General features: G+C 40.2%; 1 non-coding gene across 1 annotated transcript; it reads right to left on the minus strand.

Moving 5' to 3' along the window:
- Positions 1–8771: 8771 nt before the first annotated feature.
- LOC115511311 lies at positions 8772–8878 on the minus strand. Its single transcript, XR_003967983.1, has one exon. It is a non-coding gene; the product is annotated as a U6 spliceosomal RNA (small nuclear RNA).
- Between the last annotated feature and the right edge of the window lie 4739 nt (positions 8879–13617).

The raw sequence follows: 13617 nt of genomic DNA on the forward strand, positions 1-13617 counted from the left end.
GATCTGGGCATGGGGTCACAGACTTCCTTCAAGTTTCCACTTGGCTCATATGAGTGCTACACAGAGGTCGGAGCCAATATCTTAGCCAATGGCTGTGGTTTCCCTCATTGACATGTCCCCATCAGCATCCCGATGGTTACAGTATTCATGGCTAGAGCAGGGCTTGTGCCGTTCCTGGTCTTTGGAAAATAGCATCACAATAAACATTAATCACAACCCATTTTTTCCCAGGATATAACAGTCCTTCTGGAAAGCAATTTGGTTATATGTACCAACGATGCTCTCGAAATTCTTATTTGACACAGTAATCCCAACGCTGGTCACACAAAATGAGGAAACAATGTCAAAAACAAAACTCCGGGAATTTCTATGCTCATGAACTTTATTTAGAAGGAAAAAATCAGAATGTTCAAGTGTCTAACAATAGGAAATAGCTCCCAGAAACTGGATTAACTTCCTGTACCAGTGTATATAGTCATTCAAATTATTATGGGATCTCTGGTTAAAGACAGCAAAATAAAGTTTTTTTTTTTTTATTCTGAGGTGCCTGAGTTAGTTGAGTATCTGACTCTTGATTTCAGCTCAGACCATGATCTCAGGTTCATGGGATCAAGCCCTGCCTCAGGCTCTGCACTGAGCATGGATCCTGCTTAGGATTTTCTCTCTCTCTCTCTCTCTCTCTCTCTCTCTCTCTCTCTCCCTTTGCCCCCCTCCCCAACTTGCATGCTCTCTCTTTCTCTAAAATAATTTTTTTTTAATTTTAAAAAGTTTTTTATTCTAATGCTTAAGTAAGTGTATACCTCTATAGATCTCATACTAGAGAAGAGATTCTCTAAAATTGGAAGACGGTGTTCTGGAAACCTAACCAATTTGTCCTTCTGGAAAGGGTGGGGTCAGAGGGCAAAAGTTGGCTATAGAAGCAAGGAGAACATTCCTCTCAGACTGGAGTTCTACATGAGAGACAAGGAGTATAAGCAAGGCTGAAAGAGGTCCTGTGCAGCCATACCAACTTTCTTTTCTTAAGTCATTTAACACAGAGAAGAAACTACATGGTCGTGGGGTAAAAGAAAAAGGGCAAATCTGGTCATGGATTTTGGCAAAACTTACTCCTCCCTTTGACTGTTTCTCAGCTGTGTGGTTTTTAGGATGGTCCCTCGCATTGCCTCCCTCACCTCTGGCTGCAGGGACAGGCCCCCTGGAGGGGGCAGGATGGAAGATGCAGCTAGAGAGGCCAGTCATCAGGAAGCAATAATGATGGTCTTGGAGCAATCCCAGCACAGCTGGGCCAAGAGAATGGACCACAAGTCCTGGCAGCAACACAAGTTCATCAGTGGACCAAAACAGGCAGAAACACACACCCAAAGACTACAAAATAAACGTTGCCTCGGCCAGCTGTCACCAGAAGCCAGCAGACAATAAACGTGGAGACCAGATGGCCCCCACCTCTATGATGATGTAACTGAAGTCTCCTGATGCCGAGACACCACCCAAAGAGAAGGGTGGGGGAAGCCTCCCGATAAATTCAACATTTACTTTCCCTTACCCCAAGATGGGATTGCCAAATGAAATACAGGAGGCCCAGTTAAATTTAAATTTCAGGTAAACAGGGGCGCCTGGGTGGCTCAGTCGGTTGGGCAGCCGACTTCGGCTCAGGTCATGATCTCGCAGTCCGTGAGTTCAAGCCCCGCGTCGGGCTCTATGCTGACAGCTCAGAGCCTGGAGCCTGTTTCAGACTCTGTGTCTCCCTCTCTCTGACCCTCCCCCATTCATGCTCTGTCTCTCCATGTATCAAAAATAAATAAAACGTTAAAAAAAATTAGAAAAAAAATTTCAGGTAAACAATACTTTTTTTTTTAAGGGTATGTCCCATTCAAAAAGTATGTCTTGTATTTGATTTGCTAAATCCAGTAACCATATGGCACAGGACAGTTTTAATCAGATTAGCCAAAAGCACCTAGAATGGACACGTTTAAGATTCCTTGGGAGGGGCACGTGGGTGGCTCAGGCACCCCTCACCCAATCATTTGAGCGGTTTGTGGGACTGACTCTAGATCTTGGCTGAGCTCATGATCTCACGGTGAATGAAATTGAGCCCCGTGTCAGGCTTTGTGCTGACAGCACAGCACCTGCTTAGGATTCTCTCTCTCCCTTTTTCACTGCCCCTCTCCCACTTGCACACTCATGCTCTCTCTCTCTGTCTTTGTGTGTGTGTGTCTCTCTCTCAAAATAAATAAACTTAAAAAAAGATTCTTTGGGAAAAAACAGGGATGGAATATTGGAAGTTTTATTTATTTACATTGTTTGCTGTTGCTTCGTTTAGCAATTCTTTTACTACTGAATAGGAATTAATGCTCCAGAATAAAATGAGCCCGGTTACTTAAAATGAAGTTACATTTCCTGTATATTTGAGTAGTACATTTTTACCTCACTGTGCGACAAACTTGGAGAGGTGCAACAGAATGCGTGACAAAGTATAGAGGCAAAAGTCTCCATATTTTTCATCAGAAAGAGTCATAAAGATACTGTCAAAATCTGGTAAGCCCAGAAACAGAGATCTTTATATATTTAAATTTTTTAAATGTTTATTCATTTTTGAATGACAGAGCACCAGCAGGGGTGGGGCAGAGAGAGAGGGAGACACTGAATCCAAAGCAGACTCCAGGCTCTGAGCTGTAAGCACAGAGTCCGACATGGGGCTCAAACTCACAACCTGTGAGATCATGACCTGAGCCAAAGTCATATTTTTAAGCGACTGAGCCACCCAGGTGTCCCAATCTCAATGTATTTAAACTCACAAACATAATCATAGAACTAAAAGCCCATTACCTACCTTTAACTCACAGGCACACAAACGAAACACAATACACAAACCCTAGAGTAAAATTAGCTTACTTAAGAGTGACCTTTAGAGAGTTTAACTTACAATATTTTCTGCTGTTTTAGTGTAAGAGCTGCCCTCACTACACATTGTGGTTTGTGAAAGGTGTCACTCGCCCCCTAAAGGTGATTGGTTCCTGCTCATCCACTCCCTCATTCATGTAATGGGGCCCTTTTCTCCTCCACCCCCAACCCATGTGATCAGTTTCTCCTCTTCTCTCCTCCCCCCATATGATTGGGTCCTTCCTTTTACGCCCCCTCCACTCTAATATGAGGGGGAAATGGAGGAGAAGGGAAGAGAGTAACCAGCTTTGAGGGGGTTAAAAGGTAAAACACTGCCAGGTCTAAGATAACATATAAACATGCCATTGTGTGTTTGAAGGCTTGAACACAAAGCCGAGCTGTATTGTCCAAGGAAAGAACTGAAGGGAACCTTTTCTGTTTGTAGAGTTGACAAGGAAAACCTTTGGATGAAGGTCCTAGACCTACAAAAAGCATCATGTCTGTGGGACAATTGGATCAGCCTGAGCAGAGCATCTCAGAGACATGAACTCTAGTCAAAGAACTGGGTCTTAGGGCTGTGTTGGGGAAGCCAATGAAGTCCACTTTGGTCAAGCAGAGCCCGGAGGGAATGGACATGCTCACAGAGATGTCCTTTTGGGGATCCTAGGGACCCTGGGCAGGAGCAGGCCCTTAAGACCTCCTGGCAGCAATAGACTGGATGAGGAGAAGCACGAGGCTGTGGCTCCCTGTTCAGCTACCAGTGGAGGTGGGACTGACTCCTCTTGGAAAAGATTAGTTCCCTCAGACCTCTCAGCTAATGCAGAACAAAAGCGTGAGGCTCTCCAAGGGTGAGATGGGAGATTTTCTGCCAGTCTGGCTGGGGAACACATGAGAGTTGTGATATCAATATCAGATAAAGAGGAATTCAAGGCAAGAAGCGTTAGATAAGTCAGAATAGTACTTTACATAAAGAACTCCACAGTGAGGGACTGTCAAGGATCTCTGATAACCTTTCTGCTGCATTGTTTGGCATGGGCAATTTAGAAGTCTTAAATGTAATTCACCATATCGGATGTCAAAGAAGATAATGATTATCTCCTGAGATGCTGAAAGCATTTGACCAATTTCAACATCTTTTATGGTTTAAAATGTCAAAATAGTGATACATGAAGGCTCCACATGATTAATTAAATATATAACAAAGCCAAATCTAGCATTATTCTTTCTGATAAAATATTACAAGTGTTAAATGCAAGACACAGGTGTCTAATATACCTATTATTATTCAACATTAACCGGGAGTCAGTGTAATGTCCTGTAATGTTATTGTGAGTCAATGCACTTTGGAAGGCAAGAAGTCAAGGATACATACGGGAAAGAAAGAGGCAAAAGTAATATTATTTGAGAATATGATTATATGACTGGAAAACATAAGAAATTTCATTACAAATGATTAGAAACAATCTGAATTAAGTTAGGTAGTTACTTACAAATTTAATATAGAAAAGAACTAATAGCTTTCTCATATATAATCAACAATCACTTAGAAGATATGAGGGAATAAAAGATCCCTTTTATAATAAAATGAAACATGCCTATCAGACAGGACCGCAGACAACAGATTCCACTCTGGCTGCCTGGAATAAAAACAAGTTTATCATAGGAAATTAAGACGCGTATGGCATTTGGGGAATATAGTTCAGGGAGCCAAGCTTGGGTGCTACAAAATGAGAAGCAACTCTACAAGCAGCAACACCTAATCACACCGCAGTAATGTTCTAGAGAAAACCCCTATGCCACTCAATACCTTTGCCATGAGATCTAGTCTTCCAAATGGGTCCCCTCTTGGTTCTCACTGTCGTCTTCCTAAATTTCATTCTGGTGTGTCAGCTCCATAGAACTCACATAACATGCCAAATCCTAGCTACCACAGAGTCTAGAAAATCTGATTTTTAGTCTTTCAGTCTTTACAGGAAGCGTGCTGGAAGGGAGTCGGAGCTGGTGTTGAAGGATACAATTTATAGTGTCTGTCATAGCCCTTGACCAAACTTAACAAGAAACATGTAGGATGTACAGTGTAGGCAGTTGTAAAATTCAGTTGAAGGACTAAAGTTCTCAATAGAACTTAAAAAATGGAAATATGTACGTAGTTCTTCAGTAGGAATAATTAATAATACAATGATGTCAGCTGTCCCTAAACCGCAGCCAACCAAAATCCAAAACAGGATTCTTTGAGGTGAAACCTTATAAACATTTTAATCTGAAAGACAAACCTATGGAATTGTCAGGAAAATTCTGGAAGAAAAGAAAAGTGAGGTGGGAACTAGCCTTAACACATACAAGTGGATTTATAAAGTTTTTGTAATGTTTAAAGTTTGGCTCTGGTGCAGGAACATAGGGAGTCCAAAAACAGACCCAAGTAGATATAAAAATTTAGTACACAATAAATGTGCTATTTTAAACCAGTGATGAGATAGATAAACTAATCAACAAGTGGTTATTTTTAAAAACTAGCTCAATATTTAAAAGTAAAGAAAGGGGGTCCTGGGTGGCTTGGTCGGTTAAGCATCCGACTTCGGCTCAGGTCATGATCTTGCGGTCTGTGAGTTCGAGCCCCGCGTCGGGCTCTGTGCTGACAGCTCGGAGCCTGGAGTGTGTTTCAGATTCTGTGTCTCCCTCTCTCTCTCTGCCCCTCCCCTGTTCATGCTCTGTCTCTCTCTGTCTCAAAAATAAACGTTAAAAATTTTTTTTTAAATAATAATAATAATAAAAGTAAAGAAAACTTTATGCAATTGCCTTTGCCTTCTCCCCAGTAAAATGCAGGTGGGGTAGAAATTTTTACAAGTACAAAATATATTTTCTTTAACAAAAGATTCAAGCATCTAAAGAAACAAATATCTACAGAAAAGAGAGAAGCATTTAAAGCAGAACTGACGAACCACAGCCCTGGAGCCAAATCCAGCCATTGTCTGTTCTGATAAGTAAAGTTTTATTGGAACACAGCTAACCCCAATCGTTTACATATTTACATACAATATGTAAATGGCTGCTTTCCTGCTACAACCACACAGTTGAGTATTTGTGATGGAATCCATTTGGCCCACAAAACCTAAAATATTTACTATGAGCTCCTTTACACATTAAGTTTGCCAACCCAAACAGGATAAAAGAACATCTAAAGAAAAAAGTAAAAAATGCTCCAGTACTGCATTGCTACCACCGCTATCGATCACGCTTCTTTCCGAGTTAACAGGGCTAATACTCTGAGTACACTTGAGTATATAGGCTGCTCTCAATACATTAATATGCACATGTATGTACACATACACATAAGCGAGATTCCATAGTATGTATTGTTCTGCAACTTGCTCTTTTCAAGTAATATAGCTTGGACCTCTTTCCATGCCACAGAGAGCTACCTCATCCTTTTCAGTGACTGCACAGTAGTATACAATCAGGATTCAACCAAAATTTAATTAATATAACCATCCTTCCATAGGGAATGAGAGTTTCAAATGTCTCATAATTATAAGCAATATTACAAAGAACACTAAATGCATATCTGTGCACAGCCGAAAAAAACTTTAGTAGCATACACGCTTAGGAATAGAATTACTAAATCAAAGGGCACACCCTTAAAATTTTCGTTTTGATAGTGTCGAAATGCTCTCCAGGAAAAGGATATCAACATTTAAACTCCTACCAATTGGGTATACCACTGACCATTTTATTAAACCTTGTCTCAAGCACACAATCTATTCTTGTTAATTTCAGCCACTGTGATGGGTGAAAAATGTATCTCGTTATTTCATTTTGCCTTTCTTTGACTAAAGGAACTTAGCCATATTTTTTAATTTCTTTTGGCCATTTGTGCTCCTGTGAATGGCCTATTTTCAGCCTTTGCTTCTTTTTCCTTTTTTTTTAAATTTTTTAAAGTGTATTTATTTATTTTGAGAGAGAGAGAGAGCAGGGGAGGGACAGAGAGACAGAGTGAGAGAGAGAGAATCCCAACCAGGATCCACACTGCCAGTGCAGAGCTCAAAGTGCAACTCGAACCCACAAACTGTGAGATCATGACCTGAGCCAAAGTCAAGAGTCAGACGCTTAACCGACTGAGCCGCCCAGCCACCCCTGCTTATTTTTCTATAACAAAATTTGAAGACACATATTTTGGTCATTCTACACAGCATTTTATAGTTCTTGTCAAATTAGTTGCCAACATTTAGAAATGGGAATATTTAACATGTTTTAAATCCACATTTCGGGCTTCTCCTGAGTATTTGAAGGCTCTACAGTACTGGGCCTCCATTAGCAATAAATGACTAGAACAGAAGAAAGACTTCTTCGTCTTGTGGAGCAGGTGGTGTCCCTGATCCCATGTCCCTCTTCTCTCGAAACAGGGCACTGATCTCTTCCAATGACTTGTCTAATCTTGGTAGACCCTTGGTTTTGCAAACCCTATTCTGTTTGGTCATTTACCTTTTTTCTTATAGTGATTGTAGGAGTTCTTTACATATCGAAATATATTCATGTGTCTCTTTGGTACATTGCAAAATTTTCTCCCATTAACTCCCTTTATTTAACTTCAGGATCACTGGATTTTGTAGTTGCTTAGGAAGGTCTTCCTTAATCCAAGTTTATAAAAACTATTATTGTTTATGTTTTCTTAAAATGCTTATGAGTACACTATAAGCATCATATGGTATTATTATTATATGTTTAGTTCTTGCCTGTTTCAAGTATAAATTATATTTTGTATGTGTTGTGGTACCCACTTTCTCAATTTCATTTTTAGAGTATTTGATCATTTGCTCAGTTATTTGAAATACCACAAATAGGAGTACACTATTCTGTGCATTTTTTACAACTAAATAGTATATGTAGAGGATAATTTCATGTTGGTCTACATAGATCTACATGATTTGCAATAGTTATATTATTAATTCCATTATCAACTTATTTTGTAATCTAGTTAACCAGCCCCCTATTTAACATTTAGATTTTGTCTAGCATTAGGTTACTACAAACAGTGGCACGATAAGTATTTGTTTCATTATGCACCTGTGTGCATGACTATCAGTAGAATCAATTCCTAGGGGTTGAAGTATCAGTTATGAAAGTACGTGTACCTTTGAGGGATGCCTAGGTGGCTCAGTTGGTTAAGTGTCTGACTCTTGGTTTCACCTCAGGTCATGATCTCATGGGTACGGGGGTTTGAGCTCTGCATCAGTCTCTGTGCTGACAGTGTGGAGCCTGCTTGGGATTCTCTCTCTCCCTCTCTCTGCCCCTCCCCAACTCACATTGTCTCTGTCTCTCTCAAAATAAATAAATAAACTTTAAAATTTTTTTTAGAAAAACTTAAGGAAAAAAAGTATGTGTACCTTCTAAAGATAGAGAGGTTTATACTCCCACCAATGATGTATGGGACTGCCTTTTTCCAGCCTGTGTGTATTTTCTCACTTACTGATTTTGCAAGACCATCTGATATATCTGATAGGTGAAAAGCGGTGTTCATGATTTTAACTTCTATTTCTTTCATTTTCAATGAGATCGGGCATCCTTTTATGTGGTGGAACCACTTTGTTTGTTTTGTTTTGTTGGGTTTGTTTTGTTGTTTGTTTTTTTTTTTTAAATAAATTCCTTATCTGGGTCTTTTGCACATTTTCTAAGACCTTTTTCTTACTGGTCAGTAATGATTTCTATTGAATGATAAGGCCCTTCTGTTATACACTGCAAGTATTTCTTCAGGTTGTGGTTTCTAATTTTCCTTTTTATGCTTTCTGCTGTGTAGAAATGTTTTTAATGTAGTCATGTGCATTAATGTTTTTTATTTATGGCTTCTGGGTTTTAAGTATTACTTAGAAGGACCTTCCACAGCCTCCCTCCCTTTTTTTAATATAGAATGCTTCATAAATTTGTGCATCATCCTTGCACAGAATCCATGCTAGTTTTCTCTGGATCATTCCAATTTTAGTATATGTGCTGCCAAAGTGAGCACCTTTCCACCTCTTAATACTCATTTTGAAAAAATCTCCCACTTAAGTGTTTACATTTAAATTATTTTACATTTTTTTTATTTTTTTTAAGTTTTTATTTATTTTTGAGACAGAGAGAGACAGAGCGTGAATGGGGGATGGTCAGAGAGAGAGGGAGACACAGAATCTGAAATAGGCTCCGAGCTGTCAGCACAGAGCCCGACACGGGGCTCCAACTCATGGACGGCGAGATCACGACCTGAGCCGAAGTCGGATGCCTAACCGACTGAGCCACCCAAGCGCCCCAAATTATTTTACATTTTTTAAAGTTTACTTATTTTCAGAAAGAGAGAGTAGCGGAGGGACAGAGAGAGAGAGAGAGAGAGAGAGAGAATCCCAAGCAGGCTCCATGCTGTCAGTGCAGAGCCCAACATGGGGCTGAAACCCACAAACCGTGCTATCATGACCTGAGATGAAATCAAGAGTCGGACGCTTAACTGACTGACCACCCAGGCACCCCTACGTTTTTACATTTAAATTTCTAAGTCATTTGGAATGGATTTAATGTCGAGTTATAACTTTATTTCAGCTGTCCCAACCATTTATTAAATAATCGATCTCTTCCAAACTGCTTTGAAACTATCCTATATTAATTCCCTTAAGTATTTGGGGCTCCTTCAGGACCCTCTATACCATTTTAGCATTTTAGTAATTTAGTAATATTGGTTTGACAAAATCAAACTTTTTTAATGATTGTGGCTTCATGATACAGTATCAAGAATTAGAGCCTTGGTCCATTAATCAATATCTATTGAGCGAATACTCTCTTCGTTTTAAGACGGACATGAAGAAAGTTCAGGTTCCCTGCCTGCCCTCTTGAAGACAAGAAAGACACTGGTGCCCTGGTAAACCCATGAGTGTCCTCTAATCTACAGTTCAGTGACTGGCTCCACAATGGCTTCAGTGGCACTCACCCAAGTTGAAGAGATAAAGGTGTTGCTGGAAGTAGGGGGCAAGGTCTTCTTGATCTTGGGGAAACCTCGAGCCATCTCCAGCTCCTTTCTTCGCCAGTATGGATTATGTCTCTGTATAGACTTCTGATATGCATATTCATATGCCCTAGGGAAAAGTATTTGGGGACATTCAGAATTAAAGGCCACTATCTGATATTTCTTGCTTTGGATCTGGCCACAGCAACAGCCTAGCCTGCTTATCTCCAAAGCCTGTGCAAAATATCCTAAGCAGCTAAGTCACCAAATCACCCTGCTCGTGTCCGTTGTATGAATACAGAAAAAAGCTAAACATTTTGTTCACTCTTCTCAAAATAGCAACAGTGTAACAATCCACTCCCCCAGATAATTGGCTTTAATAATGCCTCAAAGAGACAGCAAGATTAAACACTTAGATGCTACCCCGCAGGGAACTCTGAAAAAAAAAAGCCACGAATTGTTCGAGATTTAATTTTCCCCCATTCCCCCTAGCACCTCCCCCGCCTGCCCCCCAGCAGTCTGACCTCTATCTTACTCCAAATAACGGGAGAGATATAAGATAGACGAACAGGTTCTCAGCAGTTGTGGGATGGAAGCCCTGAGTAAGGCTAAAACAAAACTGCAAAAGTTAAGCTCTTTCAAGAAAATCAGCAAGTGACAAATAACATAAGAGATAATAGCCAGTGACTTAGCTCCAGCAACCTGAAAAAGATCACAGGACGTCTGGCATCTTCTGCTCAGAACAAAATTCAGAGGGCTCGAGAAACCCAGTGTAACTACTATTAAGATTTTCCAGAAGTCTGGTGGGATTTTGCTTCTCCTTTCCTCCTTTTTGGGGAAGCGTTTCCCAAACTCAAAGTGTAAAGCATTTTAGAACTGGTTCCATCAACTAGAGGGATTTAAGTCAAAAACAAGACAACTGGCCACAAATGGAGTCACTTAGGCTAAGCCCCATGCCATCAAACTGAGACTTAGTTTCAGCCTTCCCAGAAATGGAATCTTAAAATTACTCACTCAGGAATCACCTCACCAGTACTAACTAGGTAACCTGCCTGATGGACACCTGCTATCCCCTAAAGGAAAACAGCCTTGTTTCAACCAGCCCACTTCTTTGCCCAGTACAACTTCCTTGTTCCTACTCCCTTCTGCCTATAAAAGTTTTCCATTTGTACCATTCCTCAGAGTTCCTTTCTTCCTGCTGGGTGAGATGCTGCTTGGTTCATGAATCATTGAATAAAGCCAATAAGGTCTTTCAAATTTACTTTTTTGTTTTTTAATGTTTGATATAAATATACATCTAGATAGATGAGAGATGAATGGATGGATGGATGGATGGATGGACAGAGAGAGATAGATAGATGGATATAGACAAATAGAGATAGGATATACATCTAAATTTTTAGACGCATCATCAATTTGAAAGAAGTATGAAAGAGTCATGAAAAGAATTAGAAGAAAGGAAGAAGGAAACAAGAAAATAACTATGGGTGTAGAACAGGTTCTATGAACTGCTGAGCTGGTGTGTGTGTCAGTAAAAAAATAATGAGATGGATTTCAGTCATCAGAGGTTAAATTTTACTCAACAACATAGCTTTCCTTAGTCCTGTTAAATACTTCAACAAGATGCATAAACTTTAAAGATGAATAGAATAAACATTCATCAGTGATCTTAAGACATACAACAGAGAATATACAGTGGAACCCCCTTCCTCCACCTCTTCCTGACTGTTCTCTCTCCCCCCAAATCCTCCCCATGCTCCCACACCCAGCTCTCTGGAACTTGACAGGTGTAAATGCATGTATTTACCCCATAAGTACAGTTCTGTGTCCATATAAATGTATAATATTCTTTTTTTCTATTTTTTTTTTTAATTAGAGAGAGAGCATAAGCAGGGGAGGCACTTGGCACTGAGCCCGACGCGGGGTTCAATCCCGTGATCATATGATCATGACCTGAGCCAAAATCAAGAGTCAGACACTCGACCAACTGAGCCACCCAGGTGCCCCAAATGTACAGTGTTCTTCCGCCTGCTTTTAAGCTTTGACATAAATGATATATTCCGTGTATTCTTCTGCAACTTTCTCTTTTTAGTTCAACATGAAATTGAAATTTATCATGATTTTCTTTGTCAAGCTCTGGCTCATTATTTTTGCTGATTTATAGTATAACATGATGCGAATGAACCATAATTATTTATCTATTCTCCTGCCAATAGATATTTAGGTCTTTTCCACTTTTCAAGCTTTTATAAACAAAGTTGAAACATTCTTTGATATAGTTTTTTGAGCATGGGTGTGAACATTTCTCTAGGGAACAAAAGTAGGATTGGAATATCTGGGTCAAATAACATAATTTTTCAATCCTCCCCTTACAATTTTCTTTATTTATCTGTATATCAGTCAAAAATGATTGCCATGGAACACCTATAAAAAATGTTTAACTCAATGGTTTCTTGAGTTCATGGAACTACCCCGCGCTGCTTTTTACGGCAGATTCTTTACTTCCTTCACTCTCTTTCTTTGGCTCTCATGACGCGAGGCTGTGTTTGGGGTTGTTTTGCTTTGTTTTGTTTTGTTTTACTTTGTTTTGTTTCCTTTCTTGGTTTGATTGCAGCCAGTTATTTCTGATTGCTAGATTTTGTTCCTTTACTTTTTAAAATTCCATCAGGTGCAAGTACGCAAGGAGGAAGATCCCATGATTGCACTTTCTCCAGCTTCCACCTCAGCCTGGAAGTCTCCCCTGCAATAGCTTTCAAATGCCCAGAACGAAATGGAAACTAAGTGGGCAGCAGGTGAGAAATAAGTAGTGCGGGTTCAGGCTCCCACATTGCAGACCTGGCGGACACCTACTTCTCTCTACTGTGTGAAATTGAAAAGAGACTAGTGGGATTGACCACATGGAAGTCATAGCAGCAGATCTGGATTGTAAGCTAAGGAACAATCTAGACTGAGACACTATCAATTCTCTCCGGTGGGAAAAGCAATCAGACAAAGTGAAGCACTTGCTGATACTAACAAAGCTCTTTATCTGCCTCAATTATTAATGGCCTAAGGAGTGCTTACAAATAGGGACCAGTCTAGCCTCTGCCCTGCTCTGTATCCTGGAGAACGGACCCGAATTTCCTCTCAACCTCTGCTAAGCACAAAGGTGATGCCTAAGTCAAGTGAGCACCAGGAGAGGAAACGAGATAGCACACAGGAGGTGCTGTGAGGAAGAATTAGGCCTCTACCCTTGGTGCTTCTTTTTGCACGTAAATTGAATCAGAGAATCTGGTGTTCGTGATCTGTAGCATTAACTAGGTTTATGCCTCTTGGGGGTGCTTACAGCCCTGCTGTTCTCTTTACCTTCTCTAGATAAGCACTAAGATTCAGTTTAGCAAACACTGAAATGTCCATGAGCTTGGTGGTCAAGCTTCTCAAAAACATTCTCTGGTATACACTCATAACTTTCTTCCCTGGCCCTGGGTCATTCCTGGAGTCCCCGATGTGTTAGACACTTAAAAGGTGTTTGATTTTTTTTCAAGTCCATTGGGGACCACTCTGTTCCAATGAGAGCTAGCACTTTGTAAGTTCCCATATAGTCCAGGCCCCCTCTTAGTCTTATTAAAATCCATGACCTCTAAGCCTAACAATATTGTAAGGAAGATGAGAAATTAATAGGACTTGGGAATGTTAAAGAATTTGCCCAGCGACACACAGTGACCCAATGGCAAATTCAGAATTCAGCTTACTGCTGATGACTGTGGAGGTCAACTTGTGTTAATTTTCAGGTC

The sequence above is a fragment of the Lynx canadensis genome, chromosome A3, assembly GCF_007474595.2.
Source record: "Lynx canadensis isolate LIC74 chromosome A3, mLynCan4.pri.v2, whole genome shotgun sequence".
In the NCBI taxonomy this organism is placed as follows: domain Eukaryota; kingdom Metazoa; phylum Chordata; class Mammalia; order Carnivora; family Felidae; genus Lynx; species Lynx canadensis.